The sequence below is a fragment of the Amblyomma mixtum genome, chromosome 3 (genome assembly GCF_055824585.1).
Source record: "Amblyomma mixtum isolate Tamu chromosome 3, ASM5582458v1, whole genome shotgun sequence".
Classification (NCBI taxonomy): Eukaryota; Metazoa; Arthropoda; class Arachnida; order Ixodida; family Ixodidae; genus Amblyomma; species Amblyomma mixtum.
The window spans coordinates 415,901,117-415,925,772 of record NC_143014.1 but is presented as its reverse complement, the minus strand read 5'-3'; the positions used below and the strand labels follow the sequence as shown (position 1 = coordinate 415,925,772).

The window sequence follows — 24,656 nt, the reverse complement described above, 5'->3', positions numbered from 1 at the left end:
CTAGCACACACAGCTTTTGGTGGGCAAATCTGTGCCCTGACACATGTAACTTTGTCTGAAAAAACAAGTATGTCATGTTGCAAAAAATGTGCGGCTTCACCATGTCCCGAACCGGTTCGGAACGGTTCCTTTGGATCGTTCCGGTTCGGGTCCAGTTCCAAGATGCCGAAAAAATTTTGGGTTCGGTTCGGTTCCGGTTTCGGGTTCAGGTTTGGTTCCGGTTCGACACCCTGGTAAGTACTATATTGCTTGCTTCGTTTCCTTGCTGCTTGCCTGCCCCATAGTTACGTGCACTCCTTTAAATTGATACCCAACCTGCGTGCAAAAAACGGCGTTAGAGTTTTTGTAGGCATTCATTTCTATTTCGCGCATGATACTGGCTATGATCGTTTATGCCAGGATATACCGCGGCATCACCCATTGTGTTTAAAATGCTTCGCCAACGTACACTTCAGGACGCGCAGTTGTGGTCATGAATCGCATATTTAGTGTAAAGAGACGAAGTTGCAAGGAATAAGGGACCTTGATCTGAACAGAACACAATACCTGCGTGCGTTGCAGTGGTGTCCGGTTCTTTATGCTCTAGCCCTCCGCCGCTCTCAATCTGTTTGCCTAAAGCTACAGATGTCTATGCTACTGATTACTGATGAAAGCTAACCCGTCAGGGATCGTTACACCGCAGCTTTTATCCGAAGTTCTGAACAAAATAATAAAGGCGCGAAGGCTGCATGACAAGTTATTGAAGTTCAAGATTTCATTAGTTGAGTACCAATATAATGACATCGAAATATTTCCAGCTACTGATTTTAACTTCCTTAACGATGATTAGTAGTTCTAATACTAAACCAGTGATTGTTTCGAACATCATTTAGAAAATTCCGAAAACCTACCTTCCTATGCAGCAATTGCCTCTCTACCATTGCGGGAAGGCCTAGAAGTTGGGTGCAGCTCTGTATTCTCTTATTTTACGCCTCACACCACTTTGCTCGCACTTGGCCACCAATTTGACAGGGCTGCATTTCACCCTTCTCCAACAAAAGCAGTGGCTTGGAATAACTGCGCCTAATTCCTTTATTGCGGCAGCGTGAAGGCAGCGAACCTAACATTGTTTAGGGCATATGTGTCTTCTTTGCTGCAGCCTATTTCCGACCGCCCAAAGCCAGTTTGGTGGCCGTGATGAAGGGTTTTTGCAAAGAGTCACATTACGAGTCCCTTGTCGGCGAAGATCGACCTTCGGCGCCTGTCTGCAGCTTCAGCGCAGTAGTTTATGCGTGGTTATTTCATCATGTGTGATAGAATTATAATGAATACATTATTAGTGTCACTTCAGTGTATTATGCTATCACAAATACCTTGCTGTCATTTATGACGACAAGCTCACATGGCGCTCTCACACTGACCATGTTGCAGCGAGAGGCACTCGTGCTGTGGGCACGTTGCGTAGATTAAGTAATCCCCGGTCTGGAATGCGGAGAGATTCGCGAAAGGCAGTGCACAGGAGAGATGCGGTGCTAAACGTCGGCTTCAAGTCAGTCTACTGCAAATTTGGAAGGTTGAAATCCCCGCCGAGGAGGAGATACGTGGCGTCTAAGCTTAGTAGGATATTATTCATTTCAAGTATGTACTGCTCCTTCCAGGCGGTCTGTAGAAAGCACCAACAGCCACAGACGAAGCATTCTGCCGCGACACTTTACACCATACTGTTTCGCATGCGTGGCTACTGAAACTAATGCAAGTGCTTTTGAGGCTGTCGTGAAGCGATACAAATGCGCCCCCGCCAAAGCGTGCTAATGTGAGGTCCAACACAACAGGGCAGTTGTACCAAGGTGGCAATGGGTCAGGCCTTTGTGCAATCCATTTTTGTCTGCCCAATTATCAAGTTTGTTTAATGTGAGTTGTACCTGCCTTTCACACGTTGATCGGCTGGGTGATGTGCATGCAATTTGGAGGTCATCGACATAAACTGAGCACACAATAGACTTTGGGATTGCTTTAGCTACGCAATTCATTTTTACGATAAAAAGTGTAGTGCTTAAAATGCATCCCTGAGGTACACCGTTCTCCTGAGTGAAGTTCCTCGAGAGAGCTGAACCGAGGCGGACTTGAAATTCGCGGTTTGACAAGAAATCTTTCAGGCAATTTAAAATTCTGCCCCGGATGCCTAGATCTGTCAGGTCACTGAGAATGCCAAACCTCCAGGTGGTATCATTAGCTTTTTCCATATCAAAGAAAACTGCCAGACGGAGTTGCCTATGTATGAATGCTTCTCGGACAGTGTTTTCAAGCCGGACAAGATGGTACACTGTTGAACAAGCTCTTCTGAAGCCACATTGTTGGAGGTCAAGCAGTTCGCGGGATTCAACAATAAACATTAATGTAATATTTACTATGCATTCGAAAGATATGGTAAAGCACCTGGTAAGAGCTATTGGCCTGTAACTAGTACGAGAGGTTGGGAGTTTTATAGGTTTTAGAAAGGGTACGACTGCCTTTTTCAAAGCAGCGGGCATTTTTCAAGACACCCAGCCTTTGTTAAAATTTCAAGAGTGCTTCTACCGCAAATTCATACAGATGGGCTAGCATATGAAAATGTACCTGGTCAGGACCTGATGCAGTCGTTTTACCGTTAGTACTCGAAGGAGTTCGTGGACTGTAATCAAACTATTGTAGGGTTCGCTAGTGTAACCACTCGTTCGCAGTCTTTGTTTTTCTGGCGTGTTTTTGTGCGTCAAGAAAGAATCGGTGTAGAATAGCGAACTAGATACATGGGAGAAGTGGTCCCCAAGTATGTCGGGCTGGTCGTGAATACTTGTTTGTGCATCAGGGGGTGTAAGGAAAGGAACCGCAAAAGGGGAGAAGTTGCCATCAAGTTTGTGAACTTGCTGCCGCATAATTTTTGATGTAGTGGAACTGTTTATGGAAGATACATAAGCTTGTCATGAAGTTTTCTCAGCATTACGACGAATATATCGAGCTTTGGCCCTCGCCTTTTTAAAATTGATTAGGTTTTCCTGTGCGGGGTATCGACGGAAAATTCCCCAGGCTTTGTTTTCACTTTTTTTTGCTTCTCTACATTCCCATGTGCACCAGACTTTTTTATTCTTTCGCACCACTCCTGAAGTCTGGGGAATGGCTAGGTGAGCAGCGGCAATGATACATGCTGTCAGCATCTCATTCATTTCATCAACATCGAGGCCGTCCGAAAAGAATTCCTCCAAAGCGGCATTTTCCCGAAAGAGCGCCCAATCGGCCATGGCCAACTTCCAACACCATGGTTTGGTTAAGGTGATTGATGATGAGGATGTTAGATTGATAATGACAGGAAGATGATCGCTGCCATACGGGTTGTCAAGAACATCCTGTTGGGGTTTGTATGAAGTGCCATTCACGTGCGGGAAGACCTACATGGTCTGTTCTGAAAGTAGTAGGACTCATTTTTTTAAACAAAATTTATGCAAGAGAATAGCACAAACGATTACAATTTTTCAAGGTAGCACCCTTCCGCACCTACACGCTGCTGCCAATGAGTTTCACAGTTTTCGTACGCCTCCAGGAACGCCTGGACCAGAATGCTGTTTAGCTCCCTCGTCACGGCCTGTTGAACCACCTCTACCGATCCGTGATATTTCCCCTCGAGCGTCGATTTTATTCTCGGAAATAGAAAAAAGTCTGGCGGGGCCAGTCGAGGCTGTAGGGGGGCTGAGGCAGCGCTGCCGCCTTGTGCTGGGCAAAAAATCGGAGTCCTCATTCACATGATGAAAAAGATCCTACCGGTTGGCCTTTTTCTCCTCTGACAACACTCCCGGCACCAACTTCGCGCACGCTTTCCTCATGGATAAGTTTTCTGTCACGATCTCAAAAACTTGGGTTTGAGGAATGCTCAAGTCATCAGCAATCATTCTGATACTCATTCTACGATCACTGTTAAGTAAATGTTCCACTCGCTACACAATTTCGTTGGTCTTTCTGGTCGAAGGGCGTCTGGAGCGGTCGTCTTCCACCTCTCTTTCCTTGCCTTCTCGGAAAAGCTTTTGCCACTCAAAGAACACCTGATCTACCCATGGAAGCGTCACCGTAGGCCTCTTTAATCATGTTGTGAGTCTCTTTGCCCGTTTTACCAAGATTTACTCAAAATTTGATCGCGTATCGCTGATCCAGTAAACGCTCGACGATTCTGCGTGATGAGACGTTTCGACAGGGGTCCACAATACAAGCGACCTCCTCTCTTCAACGGCCGAGAGGCGACTGCCGATTTTCCCCAGCATTCCCAATATCCCCCTTCAACGATCCTGCGCGCGCAGACCACTTCTCGTCCGCTCGTTCGCCCAGGAAAAAACCAGTCCTACTACTTTCAGAACAGACCCTGTATATTGGTCAAAAAGGAAGGTGCTTGAATACCCGCCTACGAGTCCACAACACTTCTTTGAAAGGGTCTCCGTCCTCAAATTTAGTTTTGCATTAGAGGAACTGTTCCCGGAATAACCAACCTCATTCTTCTGAAAAACCATGTACCCCCATTTTTAATGAAACTAGGATCCTGTACTAACACAAAGATACACTAACAAGAAAAATCAGTGAAGCGTTTCATATTCACAAAAACAGTGACTCGTGCGTGAGCACCCCCTCTCTAACAGTTCATGACTGTGAACTAATGTATGTTGATTCAGGTGATTGATGTATCACTATGGCTTTTGGTGCTGTGCATGCGCTCTTGGTTGTCGAAGGAGTACATTTTGCGTGTTATTTACAATAAACTTTCAGTTGATAGTCACCGCTGGTCCTGTTATCTTCTTCTTTCTTTGACCCTCGTCTCAGCGCTGTTTTTTTCCCCAGGAACATCCCATTTAAAATCTGCAAGGCATTAGGTGAACAAAAAGGTAAATCTAGGCAGCTCATTTTCCCACTGCTGAAAAAGCAGTGTGTTTGCCCTTGTCCAGGAGGCACACATTGCTGCAGTTTATAAAGTCTTCAAGAATCCGGCCTCTGAGATCCGTTTGTTCACTTCCCTAAAAAGTGTAGCGAGCAATAAAATCCCCAACTAAAAAATACGACTCCGGTAGCTGTATTAAAAGTGTTTCTCGTCAAGTGTGACGGTTAGGTGAAGTTCAGTGTATATGGAACATATTGTTATGGTTCTAAAATGAAGGAGATAGACGGCAACTGCCGCATATTAGGTTTTTAGGCCGATTTTCCGAGTTGCAATACCAGCCTGGACAACAGCAGTGCCTTCGGAGAGCCTGCTTGAGTTCTCTCGGTCAATATTTGTTTTCTGTGGTTCTAGGCTAGTCTCCTGGAGACACAGTGCTACCGGGGAGAATGAATATAAAATATCTCTTATGTCAGTGTAGTTCTTTAAAAGTCCACGACCGTTCCAGTGAACTAGAGATGCCATGATAATATGCTAGTAGGGAATCAAACTCTTTTCGCTAAATTAGAGCACTACAGTTTTCGTGGCATTGTCCTTGCTCTCCTAAAATCTTATTTAGAAAACAGAAAACAATGCGTTTCTATCGGAGAAGAGCAGTCCACATTAGGAAGCATAACATGCGGAGTACCACAGGGCAGTGTCCTCGGACCGGTACTCTTCAATATATACATTAATGATATAACACGGGTATCCCCAGAAGCCTCTTTGATAATTTATGCAGATGACACGAGCTTTTTCATTCAATGTGACGATACGACGGAACTCGAGAAATTAGGAAATATTACCCTGAATAAATTGTCAGAATGGAGCAAAATTAATTCTTTAGCAAAGACTGTCATTTTCTCGCCATCACAAAAATTTGTTGACCGTTATCTTAACCTCTATTTAGGATCTGAGAAGATAGAAATAACAAAAGAAGTGAAAACGCTCGGTGTCGCCTTTCACGAGAACTTGATCTGGGTTATCCATGTAGACTGTGTGATTAAATGTCTGGCCAGGGCTTGCGGGATACTTTGCCGATTTAGACAAGTTCTTCCACTCAAAATAAAGCTGATACTTTATAATGCTATTTTGAATCCTCACCTAAACTATTGTAATCTTGTATGGGGAACTACGTCACTAACTAACATCAACAAACTCCTTTCACAAAAAAGAGCTCTCCGTCACATAGCAGATGTTCCATACGACGCTCACACAAGTGACCTGTTCCCCTTTCATTTCATTTCATTTATTGATCCCTTAAATGCCCGAAGGCATTACATAAGGGGGGGCATATTGGTTTACAACGGCGATGATGGGAACATGCATAACAATAAAAAGAACAAACATACAAACAAACATAAAAGGCCTTACTTGGTGTTGTTCCTGTGACACATATATGTACGAGCTGAATGCCCTATTAAAATACAAATATTCCCTGAAAATTAATCGGATCCCTTTTCTACGATTATGCACTTTAACAAAACCACCCGAAGTAGCGTACAATATAAGAACAAGAGAAGTATGGTTGGTGCCGTTTTCCCGCACGAATCATGGTCAGAACAGACTACAATACATTATGCCTACTTTACTTAACAACTATCATAATTCAAACACGGACATCCACACACTATCGAAACAACACCTTAAGCGTTTGTTCACTTACAATTGAGGGAGGTAACGTCAATGTTTTGAAATCTTGTTTTATTCTTGCAGCATTTTGTGCACGCATTTTCAGTGGTGGCTGCATTACAGCTGTGTGTGGTAAAACTGTGGTCTGTGCTTCTATGCCTGCAAATGTAGCAGGAAATGTTTTTAGTCCTGTATAGCCATATGTCAATTTCGCCGTTAGATCTTCTTCAGTGTGCAAAACATTGGTGAGTAAATATTAGTATTCGTCTTATTGAATCCATGTCTATCAGTTACATTGAACCGGTATTATTACTTTTTACTAATATGCGGCATTTTGTGTTCTGAATTACTATGTATATTATGTATTTTGTGTTTACTATATATTTGTGTTCACAATTTCTATGTATACTGCATGCTCTTATCTTGGTACAATTTTAATCGATTCTTTGTATTATTTGTGCTGTTATCCGTTGTCAAGAGAAAACAAGAGGTAAGAACCGTTGTGAAGCTGCTGGAGAAGCAGGTTTTTGTTCTTATCCTTGCATTTATTTCTGTATTTAAAGAAATGCTAAATAAATTGATTTGATTTGATTTGATTTGAAGTTGAAAACACTAGGTTGCTGGGCCTTCTAGGACCTGTTATTGGGACTTTATCTCCCTTTTTGCGCTCCAGAGAGCTTTGCCGCCGCTGCAGAGGTGGCGAGGGAGGAGCTGTGCCCATCGCATCCTCGGATACGCTGGACGGCCGTGCAGACCGCACGGTTGTTTTCGAGTTGGACCTCTCCAGTTGGGGAGGGGCCTTGTAGCCCGCTGACCTGAAGGTCCGCGCAGTAGTGATGCAAAACTATCGGAAAATTGACTACCGATATTATCGATAGTTTTTTTTAAACTATCGATAGTGTAAAAAAGCTATCGATAGTGCTACTAACCACAGACTATCAATAGTATTATCGATATTCTACTATCGATAGTAATACTATCGACAGTGTTGCTATCGATATTATTACTAGCGATCGTACTGCTATAGATAGTATTGCTAGCGATAGTGAAACTGTCGATGGTAAGACTAATGATAGCAACAATACTGATATTATACATTTGTTGGCCAGCGATATAACCAAACAATCGGCGAAACCCGATTGGTTTCATGGTCTCATGAGGTTCAACGTCCCAAAGAGACTCAAGCTTTGAGGCATGCCGCACTGGAGGTCTCCGGGTAAAATTCGACAAGCTGTGGTTCTTTAACGTGCACTGCGACAGCTCGGAAAAATACCTGGAACTGCATCCGATGAAAGAACAAACAGCATAAGTTGTGCTGGCTTACACGACACTATCGTGCACAGCAGACGTCGTCTTACTCACGTAACCACCGCAGAAATGTTTTTCACACACGATTCGCAACTGGGATATCCGCACGCTAACATTTTATCCAGAAACTTTACGTAGGGAACGTCTGCAGAGCTCGTTAAACGGGTAGTCCTGTCAGTTACTGATACCATCACCTCCATACCGCACACTCGGGAGGCCAAGTTTAGGATGCAGTGGGTACGCGTGGTTGATTTTATAGAATCGATAGTAGTATATATAACAAGTAGTGTCGATACGGCTATCGATAGTACTATCAATAGAACTATAGAAAGTACTATTGATAGTACTATCGATACCACTATCGAAAGTACTAACTATCGATAATACTATCGATACTACTATCGATACTACTATCGAAAGTACTAACTATCGATAGCACTATCGATAGTCTTTTTTACAATCGATAATTCGATAGTGACTCAACTATCGATAGTACCATCAATAGTTTTGCATAACTACCGCGCAGCGTGTGTTGTGGGTGGTACAGCGCTAGATGCTGCCGCCACGGGCACGGGTGGCCCTGCTCCAGGCTCACTGTGTGTGACCTGGGCAGGTGCCGAAGGCCGCTGTGATGCTGTGCCCTGCTGCACCACAGCGGAATAGCTTGGAGTTTACAAAGAAAGTCTTTTCCGCGCTCCCCCGAAAGATTTGTTTTCTTTTACTTTTAGTGTTATGACTTTTTCCTTTTTCCAGGCTGGACATAACCGTGAGTAGCCGGATGGCTGCCCTCACAGTTTACGCAAAGGTGGGGTTCAACATCGCAGTTTTCAGCGGGGTAGCCGTGTGACGCACATTTGGCGCAGGTCTGTTGGCCCCGGCAACTGCACCTCTGGAATTTGTAGCATCGACGTGGATTGGGTATATATGGTCTTAGTTTGAGCTTTGCGTACCCTATCTCCACAGAATCGGGTAGTATACTAGTGGAAAAGGTGAGGACAATGTGCTTCGTTGGTGTTTCGGTGTTGTCACGTCATACAGGGACTGTTCTGAAAGTAGTAGGACTCATTTTTTTCAGTAAAAATTATGGATGAGAATACTACAAACGATTAGAATTTTTCAAAAAAGCACCGCTCCGCACCTACACGCTGCTGCCAATGAGTTTTCCAGTTTTCGTACGCTTCCAGGAGCGCCTGGACAGGAATGCTGTTTAGCTCCCTCGTCACTGCCTGTTGAACGGCCTCTACCGATCCGTGATGTTTCCCCTTGAGCGTTGATTTTATTCTCAGGAATAGAAAAAAGTCTGCCGGGGCCAAGTCGGGGCTGTAGGGGGCTGAGGCAGCATTGCCGCCTTGTGCTGGGAAAAAAATTGGGGTCCTCATTCACATGATGAAGGAGATCCTGGGGGCCGCTTTCTGGTTGGCCTTTTGCTCCTGACAACACTCCCGGCACCAACTTCGCGCACACTTTCCTCATGGCTACGTTTTCTCTCACGATCTCAAAAACTTGGGTTTGAGGAATGCTCATCTCATCAGCAATCATTCTGATACTCATCCTACAATGACTGTTCAGTAAATGCTTCACTCGCTACACATTTTCATTGGTCTTGCTGGTCGAAGAGTGTCCGGGCGGTCGTCGTCTTCCACTCTTTCCTTGCCTTCTCGGAACAGCTTGCGTCACTCAAAAAACACGTGATCTACCCATGGCAGTTTCACCGTATGCCTACGTAATCAAGTGGTGAGTCTCTTTGCCCGTTTTACCAAGATTTACACAAAACTTGAGCGCGTATCGTTGATGCAGTAAATGCTCCATTATTCTGCGTGACGAGGCGTTTCGACAAGGGTTCACAGTACAAGGGACCTGCTCTCTTCAACGGCGGAGAGCCGACTGCCGATTTTCCCCAGCATTCCCAATATCCCCCTTCAACGATCCTGCACGCGCAGACCGCCTCTCGTCCGCCCATTCGCCCAGGAAAAAACCAGTCCTACTAGTTTCAGAACAGACCCTGTATTTAAATCCTGTTTGCATTTGTTACGTTTTGTTCTTCGAGTTCGTCTAGGAGTTCTTCTTCGATTAGGTACTTGAGGTCATCGTCAGAAATTACTCCGCGAACAGTATTCAATGAACGGTGCTCGCTGATTGTCACTGGTATTTCCCCAAAACCTGTCACTCCTGACAACTTCTCATATTGATAATTGTAAAGGACTTCCAACAGGAGGTCGCCATTTGCTTGCTTCTTGATTTTATAGCCTTGTCCGATGCTTTCAGTTAGGGTTCTTGTTACCAGGAAGGGTGACAGCAGTTAAGAAGAACTTCTTGTTGGGCGAGTTGGTGCATACTGTTGTAGGTACGAATTGCGCACAAAAGACACACACAGGAAAACACACGAGGGAGACTGAGGGCGCTCTTTCAGTCTCCCTCGTGTGTTTTCCTGTGTGTGTCTTTTGTGCGCAATTCGTACCTACAACAGTGACAGCAGTCGTGCAGCTATGTCCGCGAGTTCACTGTGGACCTCGTGGAACCTTGGAAAATTGTTTGCATTTTTCTTGAAAAAATTTGCAGCCACTTCGGTGCGCCCCCATTTTGTAGGACGATCAGTTGAAAAAATGCAGTAGCCATAAAATCTTTTCTTTTCAGCCGCTGTGGCAGCCACCCGCCACGGAGCCACACGAGGGGACGGCACAGGAAGATGCGAGACCCGCCCTCGCCAGCTGTACACCACGCGATTATAACCAAATATGGGGCAACCGAGGGTAGCTACTCCCCACAAGGTTAACCCTAGCCGCCCATGAAAAAAGGAAAAACCGAGAAATGAGGAGGAGACAAGACAGTAGTGAGAAAGAAGATAGGCAAGTGAAAGATGGAGGGGAGGGCACGCAAGGGCGACTGCCGATTTCCCCCCGTCGGGTCACGCCGGAGGTGCCGTCTGCTGGAAGCTGTGGCCAAAGTGATGTGTTGCCTCCGCCGAGGAGCCTTAAAGGTCCAAACGCTCGGCATCGGCTCTACGACCAGGATCTCCTTTTCCCCGGACACTGCGATGCCACGCACGGCTAAACGCAGGTGTTCGGGTCCGTGGTGACACACTGCTCACCATCATCCCTCTGCGGGGATGTCCCTGCGGATGCTCAAGAACCCGTGGTATCCCAGCTCACCAACATCTGCATGAAGCAGATGCCCCTGCGGGTGGAACATTCTCAAAAATAATCCAAAACGCTTCTGGAGCATAAATAGAACATGGAAACACCAATAAAGTGTCCTTATTACACCCACCGGTGAACCTGCTCCCGACCACCTCAGTGCTACTGTACTAAATGATACTTTCATTAAGTCGTTTGCTTCTTCATCCAATGTTATACAACGTCCCAATCTCCAACTGCGCGATCATTTCGCGATGGATGCCACCGTGATCGGCTTATAGCCTTGTCACACGGGGGCAGTTAACCGCGGTTAAGGTAACGACGGTATTCGCTAACTACAGTTACAGCTGTTTACACGGCGATCCAAACCGTGGTTACACCGCTAACCACGGTTATCGCGAACCGAGCTTGGCGACCTCGGTTTGCGTCGTTAACCGAGAATATGGTGGCGTCTGTGGACGGAAAGTTCCCGTGGGCGTCCGAGTTCCGAAAAGCGTACGAGCTGGTGCACTGCAGCAACGTACTTTTTTCGCGCGAAATCACGTTTCAAGAGCAACACATAAAAAATAGGCAGCGCGTAGAGTGCCGTCCGACGGCGCTTTGGTGCAGCCTCAGAGTGCCGTCCGTCGGTGCAGCAACAGCGTACTACAGCACCGTCCCGCGATGCTCGAGCTGCACATTCTAGCGCTGTAATATCGAAAAAAGACCGCTCCCTGCGCCGCATCTTTAAAGTAGGCGACAAGTGCGCAACGCTCGCTGCACAGGATTTCGCAAGCTTACTGCGGTGGTGCCGCCTGCGAGCGCGACGGACGACGGCGCTCTGGCAGTGTTCTACTCCCTAGTCGTCGCTACGCCTAACTTGTTTCGCATCGAAGCCCCAGTGGGCTGCGCTTTTGAATTGACCAGCGCTACAGTAAATTTTCCACTGGTTGCACTGCCTTACTGACTACCCGATTGTTTCATGCTAAAGAAAGATATATGATCGATTTCAGCGACGGCTTAGCAGCAGAGCTATAGCGTGCAAGAGATCGGCTGAGCCGCGGTGCACCAGCGGCAGCTGCTACACCCTAGCTTGTGTCGCAGTTATTACTGCTACCGTCAACCCGGTACAGATAAGCTATTCTCGAGGAGGATTAATTGTTGACATTCCCTTATCCCGGGGCTTATTATTTACGAAAGCATGAAAGCTTAGCACGGTTTTCAGACGCTGGCGCCAGGGCTCCGTCGCAGAGGCGTTGCCTTTGCGCGGACGGCTTGTACGAGGTGTGCCGATCGGCAGTGGAGGCAGTGCTGCCACCGGACGGCGCCGTCGGACGGCACTGTAGGCACTGCGTTGCAAGGTATTTGTTGTAACTGTGCGTCGCTGCCGCTATTCGATGGTCTAATCATAAATGATCAGACTTGATCCAGTCGATGAAAACTTAGCTCACTAAATTTATTTACAGATTAAGTACACAGGAGCAATAGCCAACAACTGCACATCTCTCGGAAAGCTCGAGCAGCCAGCGGAGCTAGCTGCTCGTCATTCGGCGTCCGGAGTACAACTGATTCTCCCCACGCAGTCCAAAGCCCCTTCCAACCGCGGCACCTTTAGGGGACTTCGGCGCCCGCGCTCATACAAAGAACTTCCGCTTTGGGTGAGCCGGCAAGGCTCGTAACTGGTTGCTTCGGAAGACCAGAGCGCGAGCCTCCAAACGTCCCCCCCCCCCCACCCAGGCGCTCTCCGGGGGAGGCACGGCCAGACGGTCGTCATGAAGTAACAGCGCAAAAACACAGACGGGACACATAGAACGAGAACACACAACGAGCGCTGCTATGTGTCCCGTCTGTGTTTTTGCGCTGTTACTTGAAGATGAATAACCAACAAGCCCAAGCTGCTGTTCTGGCCAGAAGGTCATCTGGCGGAAGGCGACAAGTCGGAGACATATTGATAGATGGCAAAAAAAAAACACGCACTGATGGTCGGTAGGCTGAGTTCAACCTTAACCGTCGCAAGGTCGCAACAGTATTTGCAAATGCTGCTTCGCTCAGCCGATCATAGCGTCACTTCGTTCGTTGCAACCGGCCGTTGGGCGCCGAAACCAAGAACGGTAGCGAGCCGTGTGACAACGGCGAACCGTGATTCGCGATAACCGCAGTTAAGTTCTGTAACCGCGGTTATGCTTAACCCCGGCTAGAGGGTTCGTGTGACTAGGGTATTACAAGGCATTACACCGATTATCGATTTGAAACTATGTGTAGCGGAATTGATGGTATAAATTCGAAATTTTGTACGGAATGCTAAAAAGCATAGTTCTACCACCATGAAATGAATATTCTCACATTCGCACCACCATGGTGTACTACTGAAGACCGCACGACTGCTGTGTGCCGCAGCGCAGCAACTAACTGAAATGAGGCGTGCCGACGGCTCCCATTGCGAAGCGGGCGATGCGGCTGGCATTGTAAAAACAGAGGAGGCGCTTTCTCGCCTCACGTCGGCCGCACAATCATTCTTCGGTTTAGCTGGCCAAGAACGAGAAGTAATCACCGTCGCGTGTCGGTCCACATTCTTGGCGGACGGAGTGCCATAGGCAACAGCTGCATCCCACCTGGGAGGAGCTTCATGCTGGGTGCCGCGCTCTTGCATGAGTAATTAGACGGACTGGGCTGGAATTTTAGACGCGCCTATCTCAAGGCACAGGCGCTTTGCTAAAATTGTACTAACTAGAATAGTCATCAAATGCCACTACCTCGAAGTTTTCAATACAAACTTGCATGCTAATTAACTGCAGTCAATTAAATGTTCGTTATTCCATTTAGTTAATTATTCACATTAGGATGACAATTATCCTCAGAGTTTTTGTCCGCCTGGCAGTATAACCAATTTACAAAAAATAACTTTTGTGTAGTGCTCCCTGTATTTGTTTTAAAAATCCTAAAAGTCCAAATCCGAACACCCTGCATATCGATATCGCATTTTTTACGTTTACTATTACAAGGCAGAACAGCGCAAGCTACACACGGACAAGAAAGTAGACAAGACACACACAGCGGTGCCTTGTGATGAACCAACTAGCCCGCGATGTGTTATTCAAGTTTGCTATTAACTTGCGCACAATATGAGACGGAGCTGAGCCAGCAGTTTATAAGCGGGCGGTGTCTCGGGAGTTTTGCTCACGTCATTAGGAGCGTTATTCGCCGAAAAGTTTGGGTCGTGCGTCAAAGCGCGTGAGGACACATATGGCTGAGAAATCGGCGCAACACAGCCATAGGAGTGCACAAACGAGGGGAGCAAGTGAGGCAGTGGGCGTCCTAATATGGGGGCAGCAGTTTACCCTATATTCTTCTCTTCTTCCGAGAACTCATGAAAAGGCACTACCATGAACTTCGTCCCCGCTTTATAGAGAGAGACCTGCGCACGCCCATGAATACAACAGCTGTTACTTCGCCGTGAGACATAGTCGGAACGCTGGGACTTTCACACTATTGAATATGTATATCAGTCACTGCTTTTCAGTTTCACATAATACAGTCTAATCTGCGAATAAAAAAAAAGCAGGCATTGCTAATCTTCAGTGCTCAGCGCCTAAATTTCCTGCGAAAGCCAGTTTACAGAGCGTTGTGCTGCTTTGGTGTTTTGCTTACACAGCTTAGAACGGCTACAATAAAGAAGAGACGCGCTATGCTGTGGTAAGGTAGTGCAAAAGACGGGCGTTATGAATCTTTTATTTGCCGCTTTTCACGGCGCATAAGTACGGTCTTCTGGTCGCTAAAGTGCGTGCTAATAAGCTCCATGTAAACGCTGTAAGCTCAAGTCAATATGCGTCTTTGTCGTTGGCTTTTCTGCGTCCGAGGCGAGTTGCAGGCCGAAGTCTCGCATATCATCTGCGAAGTGTTCGTGCGTCGCTTCCATATTGAAGTCGCCCACAACTACTAGCGCGTCGTTCACGTGCAGCTGCTGACAGCCCCGGTTGAACTGCTCCGACAGTTCAGCCAGGTTCCCCCTTCAGGCGAGCGCACAGAACACATTTCTCCAAAGTTTAGCGGGTGCACTCTTCATATGACGCCGATGCACAGTCTGGTTCCGGCGCCGATCGACTTCCCGCTCGGCAGCGCGCTCGACAGTGTGTCCTCTGCGGCGGCGACGACTTTTACGCTGCTGCGCGTGGCGGCGGTCGACAGCTTCTGCGCCGGCGATAGCGTCAGAAGGAATACGAAACCACTTGTTCCTCCTATCCGAAACACCGCAGCCTCCTCAGAGCACCACACCATACCTCTAACATTGGCCGTGTGATGGCTCTCGGATGGCGCTAGCTCTGGCTCCCGCTATCTACTTTTTCTCATCTTAAGCTGGGTGGTGGCTTTGGCGCCAGGCCGGGAGAAAGGTTTTTTGAGTCACATGAAGTCTGGTCCCACTATTCCATTCTCCTTAGTTCTGTCTTATCTCAAGCCGCCTGCTTCTCCGTGGTTTGAGCTTATCTCGCGCTATAGCTCGGGCGTCGCACCAGTCGCGTGGGATTACAATGGAGCTCGGCCCTGGCGGGCTCTGAAAAATGGCCCTCATCGTATAAGTGCCACAATGCACTTTTCGCTTCGTTCCATCCTTCCCGCAACTCCCTTCTTCATAAATAACGTTGAACAACCGCGGTGGACCGATGGTTTTGACTTTTGGCTACTGATCTCAAGACCCCAGGATGAAATCTTGTCCGCGATGGCCGCATTTCCATGCGGGTGAAATGCAAAAACCGCGGTGTGTTGTGCGATGTCGGCGCCCATTAAAGAATATCAGGCGGTCCGAACTAACCTAGAGCTGTCCACTGCTGCGTCCTTCATACCCCACAATATTCGTTTTTAAGTACGCTGTACCCTTCGACCTTATCTGCTGCTTTCCGGAGAACCCACGGTGCGAAAATAGACATAAACGAACCGACATCGTACAGCAAAAGAATAATCACTCATACCAAGCAAAGCATGGGAATTTTTTTAAGTGCTCGCTTTCATCAAAGTGGGACATTTAAAGTGTAATCATCATTTAAGTCAGCGATAACTTAGTACAAAGTAGAATAAAAGAGCATATGTTGCCGGAGGGATACGAACCAGCGACGCCCGCACGTCGCGTACGGTGAATGAATATGGGGAAGCTAAGGCACTAGTGAAAAAGACCAAACGGCGCAAATACGAAGACCTTTCATATTCCCGGTTAATAGGGTTAACAAAGTGTGCTGCTGAACAGTTAATTCCTTGCTAGTGCAGCGGGGAAGTTGACATACTGAGATATGGGGAACAGGCTGAGGAAGACGAACAATGTCCGTTCGTTACCCTACAACCAAGCCAGCTGTTCAACCTTTTGTTTCTGAGTGTAGCACAACCAGAAAAAAAATCCCCTGTGCTTTCCTTGATTTCAGTGGGTGCTGGCTCCTTTTATATCTATCACAGCAGGCCTCTAATCCATCTCTCTACCGCTAAGCGTTGCTTGCAATGTGAAATCCTAGAGATAGAACACCAGTACCTTGGCCTCACAATGAGAGGGTAGGATTCATTAGAAAAGGCATTGATCCCGGGAAAGGTGGAAGCCAAGGGGAGACGGGGAAAGCAAACGATCAGATGGATTGACAGAGTGAGGGAAGCAAACAACACGAGCCTATACTCCGTTTCATACATAGCAGGCAACGCTGCCAAAGCTAGCGCGCCTGTTCGCGCAGGCTAAGTCCGCACGCAAAAAGTAGTTCACCCCATAACCAAAGCGAGCACAAACATATTTCGTAGCGACAAATCTTAAGTGCCGTGACTGGTACCTCCTGGACTTTGATTTACCTCTTGCCATGTTTTCGTCCTGCGACTCGTCGAGATTTCGAGAAGCAAAAAGTACCCGTGGCGGTATGATACGCGGTTGGTAGGGCGAATCGCTGCTACTAAATACGCGCCCTGAAAGTAGTACACTCTCCGTGAAAATTTTGGCCAGAGAGCCCGAACACTGCGCGCTTCACAACTTCGACCGTCATTTTCCATGCTACCACATCGTTTTATACCACTCTTTGTATTCGTCCAAACAATGACCAGAGTTTCGAGAAGAACGAATGATATGTGGCGGAGCAATATAGTTTCGTGGACGCACTAATTCAGCAACCTCCGCAGCGTTGCCTGCTATGTATGAAACGGAGTATAGGTAAGCATGCTACGTGACCAAGAGGTCACGAAGCCGCACATGACTGCGTATCAGCCGTGTCAACCGCACACGACTGCGCCACTGAACTGCCTCAACAATGGCACAATATGTGCTCTCTCACGTCCCGCAACTGCACGTGATCATCGCGGCACGCGGTAGTGAAGGGCTCTCGAGTAATTTCTACCGCCTGGCTTCTACGGCCGCATTTCGCTCGAGCCGGAGTGGAAATCCGGCTCGAGCGAAATGCAACTCCGGCTCGAGCGAAATGCGGCCGTGGGATTCCATCGCGCGACCTTGATATAAGCAGCCAAACGTAAAAGCGACTGAGCCGCTGCGGCGAGCAAAAAAAAAGTGGGACAGCAGAGAGGTTACGGCACATGTTTAAATCCACCCACAGCGGCAAACATTTTTTTCTTTCCCACACACAGTGACACGCATCCTCTGTTGTACAGTGGTAACCATTCTCTAAACATCACGGAAAAAAACTCAATTTCACGCCAGTGGAGAGCCATGAGAGCAAGTACACATGAGCTCTGTCCTCGCGAGTCGCGGCCGAACACCTTCACACACGCTGCATGCGGGTGCTACACCCCCAGCAGTTCCCTCGTAAAAGCTATGCCGGCAGACATTGAAAGATGTTGTTGTTTGTTGTTTCTTGGGGTTTAACGTCCCAAAGGAACTCAGGCTATGAGGGACGCCGTAGTGAAGGGCTCCGGAAATTTCGACCACCTGGGGTTCTTTAACGTGCACTGACATCGCACAGCACACCGGCCTCTAGAATTTCGCCTTCATCGAAATTCAGCCGCCGCGGCCGGGATCGAACCCGCGTCTTTCGGGTCAGCAGCCGAGCGCCGTAACCACTGAGCCACCACGGCGGGGCCATTGAAAGATGTGACAGAATTAAAATAACTGGAACTTGGAACGTGGGACAGCATGCGTGCAGATGGGGTCGAAAATTTTCTGGCCGCATGCGCGTTCACCGAACTGCACATCTCTTGCATTGTGGCGCATCCGTCCGTGACACCAGGTGTTATCCCTAAATTTAGCACATGGCGGCTTTCCGCCCCTGGATACTCTTCCAGAGGTATCGATATGACATGCAACGGAGAAGCCGAGAAGAAAACGCCGCTTCGACGAGGGCCTTTCGTGCACTATACCATTTTAACTGAAAACGGCGCATCGTGGTGATGATTCAGAGCGGCAATGCGTTTGGTCTCGAAGTCGATGACAATGATAGCCGCGTGAGCACTCCTGGACGAGAACCCTTGCGGGCCAAAATAGATTTCTACAAACTTGACACCAAAAGGCAGGAAAATCACGTGACCCATCCCGTCCGAAAAATTTTCTCCGCTCTCTGCAACAGCGTAAACTAGTTATGCCGATGAGGGTGACAATAGCCAGGTACCTTTTAGGTTTGTAGCTCTCGTCACGATAGTAGTCGACGTAGATATAGATCGCGTGCATTGCCGTTTTGCGGTGAAACTGAATATTCACTTCGTGCGGTAGGACCCCGTCCGATTGCCAGTATGTATCAAGACAGTTGTCTAGCAGCTGATCGACGCCATATCCTGCGAAAAAGTGCGTTGACAAGATGCATCAGAATGGGCAGCCAGGATTCCCCGTTCGTGACGGTCGGCAGGCGCCTCATAGCTCACCAGGCTTTTAGGACGACAGCGACCACACAGCCTGGGCTCCAACTTCGCGGACGTCGCCCTGCCTCTCCAAACTCGAGGGGTCTGGTGCAGAGGAAGCGTCCATGGTCCTAATAAGACGAGAGAGGAGGAAGGAAATGGGGGAGGTTAGTCTCCCTTACAGGTTAACAAGGAGAAAGCTTCTACTCTCCTTAGACGCCGCCTTAAACGTCGGCACTATGGTCAGGATCACACGGGTGAGTAGACTTGCCTCAGGCACGGTTCGAAAGCCCTTGCTTGTAGGGCGGCTACCATTACAGTGAACAGAAACAAACGGGTTGCGAGCGGCCGCAGTGCGAAAATACATGACACACAACTCAAGCCACAACACAACGATAGCGCGCGAAACCGCAACGCGGCCTGTCCGCGGCCCCACAATATTCAGCCTAGAAAGCAATGAGACAACAAGGCGATGAATCTGGATGGTTCGTGTTCGCTTCTGCGGCTCTTCCCGGCGCAGGACACTTTATTCTGGGACGGTACTTCTTAATCCATGCGCAACACATGCCCTTCAACGCTAGCGATTTTTCAACCGTTACCATAAACAGCATTGGAACCGCACAATTTATTTAGAACTTAAAAACGCCGTCAGTTCAGCGAATAAAACCAATGTTACCGAAAACAGCAGTTGGCAACGATGGGCAACGGCGCCGTGCATTACTCCGCTGACCAATCACTACTGTAAACGAAAACTGTTTTTTTTTTTATGTTTCACTATATCAAACAAAGCACAGGCATCAATATTCTTGAGCTGATAATTTCATCTGGTGGTGTACCTTTTCTTTAGTTTTCAAGAACCTTCAACACTCGACTACCTTCTGCAATGAATAAATTTTGTGGCGGTCAGTGGAGGTGTTAATTTGTATCCGACGGCTGCCACATCGTCAGAACCGCTATTCACTTCGAAACGCTATCTCCTGATATTTCAGCAAAGGGACTCAAAGCACAACAAATAAACAGCGCGAATACACCTTCACCATCTGAGGCTTATTCATTAAAGTCTCTCTCTTCACCATCTGAGGAGTGATGATTAATAATCGGGTAGTCATAAAAATGCAGCACATAACTGCATATGCGTCAGACGTTCATGCAGAAGATCACAGTTTGCTTGTGCAAACCGCTTCCATCGTGTCACGCCTATAAGGCGTTTTTTAAGCATGAAATGCTTTTAGCTCCCGTTGTCGGCAGTGTGGTGACGTCACGCCGAGACCGAGAGCCAACATCCGGGCACGGAATTCCACTCATCCGGGCATTGAAACGAGAGCATCCGGCCACCGTACGAGATTTAACGAGACTCTCTGAGAGGGCCACGCCTCCGCGCCGTCCCCAAGGATGGCGCTGCGGTCCCACACTCGAACACACTGCAGATTAGAGCACTGCACGGGCCTCAATCTGAGGCCCAAGCCGGGTCCGGGCCCGAGACCTGAAGCCGGAGCCCGGCCCAGGCCCGCGGCTTCAAGCCCGGGCCCGGCCCAGGCCCGCTAAATTATCGCTCTAGCGAGCCCGGCCCGGCCCGTTTCACAGTAGCGCTTGAGGTATACTGCTCATTCTGAGCAAGCAGACTGCTACTAGTCCGATAAGAAACTGGCCGACAAAGGTTCTGAACCCACAGTTTGGCTTGAAGAAAGTTGGTTCTTTTTAACCCAGAAGGAAGTGATTAAGAGTAGTGCTCGCCAGGCCCGTCTTTTGGACATTGATCTCGTGTAGGTGCGCAAAGATAAACTCGGAAGTTCCGAAAGCCAAATAATGAGGGCTGCATACGCGCGTAGTAGGCTACTTTGCAGTCCCCCATGATTTTAATGAGTTATATTTTGCCGCCCGCGAAGTATAAACATTAAAGCTGCCTAGCAAGCAGTGGAATGACATTTTTTTAGTGATAGCGATCTCAGAGGTTGAACTCATAGCCGAACTGGTCGCCTTTCAGCAGAAACGAAAAATTAAAAGGCTTGAGTATTTCACGATGTGTGTTTTGAAGACTATAAGAGTCCTAAACTAATGTTCTTCCCGAATGTATTTCTAAACTAATGTTCTTCCTGAATGTATTTCGAATAGTGTATAGGTATGTTTTGGGATGACGATCGATCAATGGCAAATTAAGACCGGTTGAATTTTACTCTTACTGGTGGAGCAGAAGATAACGCGCAAACCACGTGATAACTTACAGGGCAAAACACTTGTCATGACAACCATGCTAAAGAAGCGAGGAGGAATAGATGTGGTTATGAGATGAGATTTACAAACTCTCGCGAGCTTTCGTGGCTATTTCATTTACGAGACGTCCCGGTGCTGATCAAAAAGAAAACCAAACGCGCGTTAGTTTGTGAATTTTCTGACATAAGAAAAATATGGCTGCAAAATAACAGCTATTTTTTGGGGGCCTTAAAGGCCCAAAGGGAGTCAGGCTGTGAGAGACACCGATGCAGAGGGCTCCGGATCATTTCGACCACCTGGGTTCCTTCAACGAGCAAAGATACTACACAGTACACGGCTGTGATGCTTGCCACCTAAAGAGAAATGCGGCCGCCGAGGCTAGGAGCAAACGCTGGTTCCCCGGCTTAGTAATTAAGCGCATTGACCACTAAGCCACTGCCGCGTGGAAATGAGGAAATAAATAAGTCAATGAATAAAGCTTAGTTTTTTTCTCAGCGCGTACTATAACCCATAGCTCATCCGTGTCACTGCTCCAATGCCGCAGTTGTGTACTTCACTCTGCAATAGTTTCTCTACCGCCGTTTCTCTACAGACCCAAGCCCAGCTCGGGTCCACAGCTTTAAGCCCGAGCCCGGCCCGGGCCCGCAACTTCAGGCCCGGGCCCGGCCCAGGCCCGGCAAAACAAATTATATCACGGCCCGGCCCGGCCCGCGCCGGGCCCGGGCTTTCGGGCCGGCCCGAGCCCGTGCAGTGCACTACTGCAGATACATTCTTGTCAGGCCTGCGTCTCGTCGTGTCCGCGTACACTTCTGCATCGTGCTGCATTTCATTGCCGCCACCGTCACAGCTGCTTAAGCCGAGCAATGGAGCCTGATGGAAGGAGAGAGAAATCGTCTTGCAGAAAGCGATCGCTTCGGGAGTGATACGCCACAGCAGAAGACTGCTCGCCCCTGCCGACAACGCCATGATTATGCAGCCGCTCCCTAAAGCGACAAGGCTGCCACGGTTCGCGGCTGCCTACCCAAGCCCGCACTATTGCAGGCGATCCCTTCGACGCAAAAAGAAGAGTGTGGTGTGGTCTGGTGTGTTGAGCACTCGACCCATTTCAAGATTTTGACTAGTACCATCTACAAGCAATGTGGTGTGCCCGTAAACATTTCATGGTTACTCTACTCTCGGTTACGGGAGAGGCAGAAATTTTTCTTTTTCTACGAGCAGTAGATCGGACGCATGTCGAGGAGCGATGACAGCATCACTCAGCAGCAGCTAAAACCTGTTCCTTCCTTTTTTTTTTTTGCCGCTAGCTAGCCCTGCAGCCTGACACCACTGACTAGAGCAGCGATCTTTGGAAAACACATTTCGATGAAATTGTCATACTTGTCAAAAATCAAAACAGGTAAAGAATTTCGCTCAGGAATTAACAATAAGGTTTGAAAGCTATAGTAAGAACGTTTTTAGAAACGACCCTTTAAATGCTTAATACTTCAGAAAATACTAAATATTTTAAAATACTAAATACTTCTAAAAAATTAATTTGGCTGCAGCACACGAATTAAATGCGCTTGTGCTGCAATGATTCAACTTGTTCGCGAAGGAATTAAGCTGTCGCTCAGAATAAACGCGCTGGCGCAAGCATTTAACGTTTTAAAAAACTGAGAAGTCCATAAATTTCACTCACCATCATCTGCTTAACTACGTCCACTGAAGGGACTCTCCCATAGCCTTCCATTAACCATCTCCTATGACAGCTGCGGCCGTCTTACCGCGCAGACTTCGTAATGTCACCCCCCAACCACACTCTCCGCACCCCCGCCACGCTTGCCCTCTCTTGGATTCCACTCCGTCACCTGAAGAACCAACGGTTACCTTGCCTTCGTAAGACATGGCCTGCCCTAGCCCATTTCTTTTTTCGATATCGACTAGGATATCACTAAACTCGCGTTTGTTCCCTGACCCACTGTGCTCTTTTACTGTCGAACCTTACACCTGTCATTTTTCCTGCCATAGTTCGATGCGCTGTCCTCACCTCATTCATTGGCTTGGTTTATTGGGTTTAACGTCCCAAAGCGACTCAGGCTATGAGGGACGCCGTAGTGAAGGGCTCCGGAAATTGCGACCACATGGAATCTTTAACGTGCACTGACATCGCAGAGTACACGGGCCTCTAGAATTTCGCTTCCATCGAAATTCGACCGCCGGAGCCGGGATCGAACCCGCGTCTTTTGGGGTCACCAGACGAGCACCATAACCACTGACCCACCGCGGCGGCTGCCCTCACCTCAATTTCGTCTCCTCATTAGCCTCCAAGTTTGTGCCCCATACTGAGAGCAGGTATAACTGCTGCATACTTTGTTATACAAAACTGACACTTTATGCAAGTGTCAAAAAACAGGATGGTGATAGTGGTACAGGATTCTAACCTTCTCAACGTGCAGACTCCGAAAGAACTACGATGTTTCCATGGGCTCGTGTAAAGTCTACGCCGACATGCATAAATGTCACGAGTTCTGCTCACCTCTCCACTCAGTTGCAAAGCGTGGGGCACCGCCGAGCCGGAATGAAAGGCGAACGTCGGAGCGCGCTGCTTTCGGCACGAGTATTCCTCTTCCAGCCTCCGAGCATAGCCTCGTTGTCGCCCGCTGCATTAGCGCGTCGGCTGAGCGCCGCTCGTCGCCGTCTCAACCAGTTCGTCGCTTCAGCGCACGCGGGTGCGGCGCTGGTCACTGCCAAGCCGTTCACGATGACGACGTGTTTTCGAGTGCACGAGGAGCCCTCCGCTGTCGATGGGGCCGAAAAACCTTTCTGCTTGCTGCACAAAGCGTGGGTCAAATCAGTTTTGCAGAGAAATGACGGAAAAGCGGCAGAATCTTCGCTAGTCTAGTGCGACTTCCCCCTAGATCCCTAGCGGTCCCCAGCCTGCCCCCCTCGCAGCGTGGAACATGGCGGCGTCTCGCGAAGCGAGAGCCATCCGCTCCACAACTGATTCGCCTTCGTTCGCTGCGCGTAACGCTAACCAAGAAAGAGCTATGCGTAAGGCTTTTTATGCATGTCATTTCGTTCGCGAGGCCGAGTATGGTAGTCGTGGAAACGCAATCACTGATGAAGCGGGATATTCAAACATGGGCTTTCTTCAAACAGTAATTCAAGACTGCCCGTCACTCCTGTCCTGATGTTTGATTTGCCTGTGCAGCTCCGTGCATGACTTTACTGCAGGATTCGTACTCACAACCTCTGGAATGGGAACCGAGCGCATCTCGCTAGTTCATCGCTGCGGCCAATTCGGCGTAGAAAACAAAGTCTTACAGGATACGAAGCCCGTATGTTGTTTGGGTATAGCCCGCTCGCATTTTTATGAGTAGGATTGCTGTTTAGAGCACAACATGGTGATTTTGCTGTCATGCCTTTTTCCAATGAGCTGATATAAGCTTTAAAGCTGAAGTACAAAGGTTGAAATGGCGTTCTTAGCCACAAATGAAGCACTTCGCAACCACGAATCGACGGTTGTTTTTCGTTTTTTTTTTTTTTTTGCGCATAAGTTCATCTTATTTGCAGTAACTGGCAGCTGCAGAGTGCCACCTGTTGGAAACAGAGATCGCATTCCGTGCTTCCCTTAGTTTTTCGTTAATGGTGCACTAGCGATGGGAAAATTGTCTGTTTGCCACTATCAGCTTTTGCTGAGTGTCTCC

At 48.1% G+C, this 24,656-nt stretch overlaps 1 protein-coding gene across 2 annotated transcripts in view; it reads right to left on the bottom strand.

The window, feature by feature from the left end:
• Positions 1 to 24,656, bottom strand: part of LOC149357740 (uncharacterized) — a 142,797-nt gene that overhangs the window by 15,071 nt on the left and 103,070 nt on the right. For both annotated transcript variants that reach the window (XM_089577965.1, XM_089577969.1), the window contains 2 exons: positions 18,784 to 18,890; positions 18,534 to 18,696 (listed from right to left, as the gene is read on the bottom strand). The gene's annotated coding sequence lies outside the window, so the exon portion shown is untranslated. The remainder of the gene's footprint in view (positions 1 to 18,533; positions 18,697 to 18,783; positions 18,891 to 24,656) is intronic.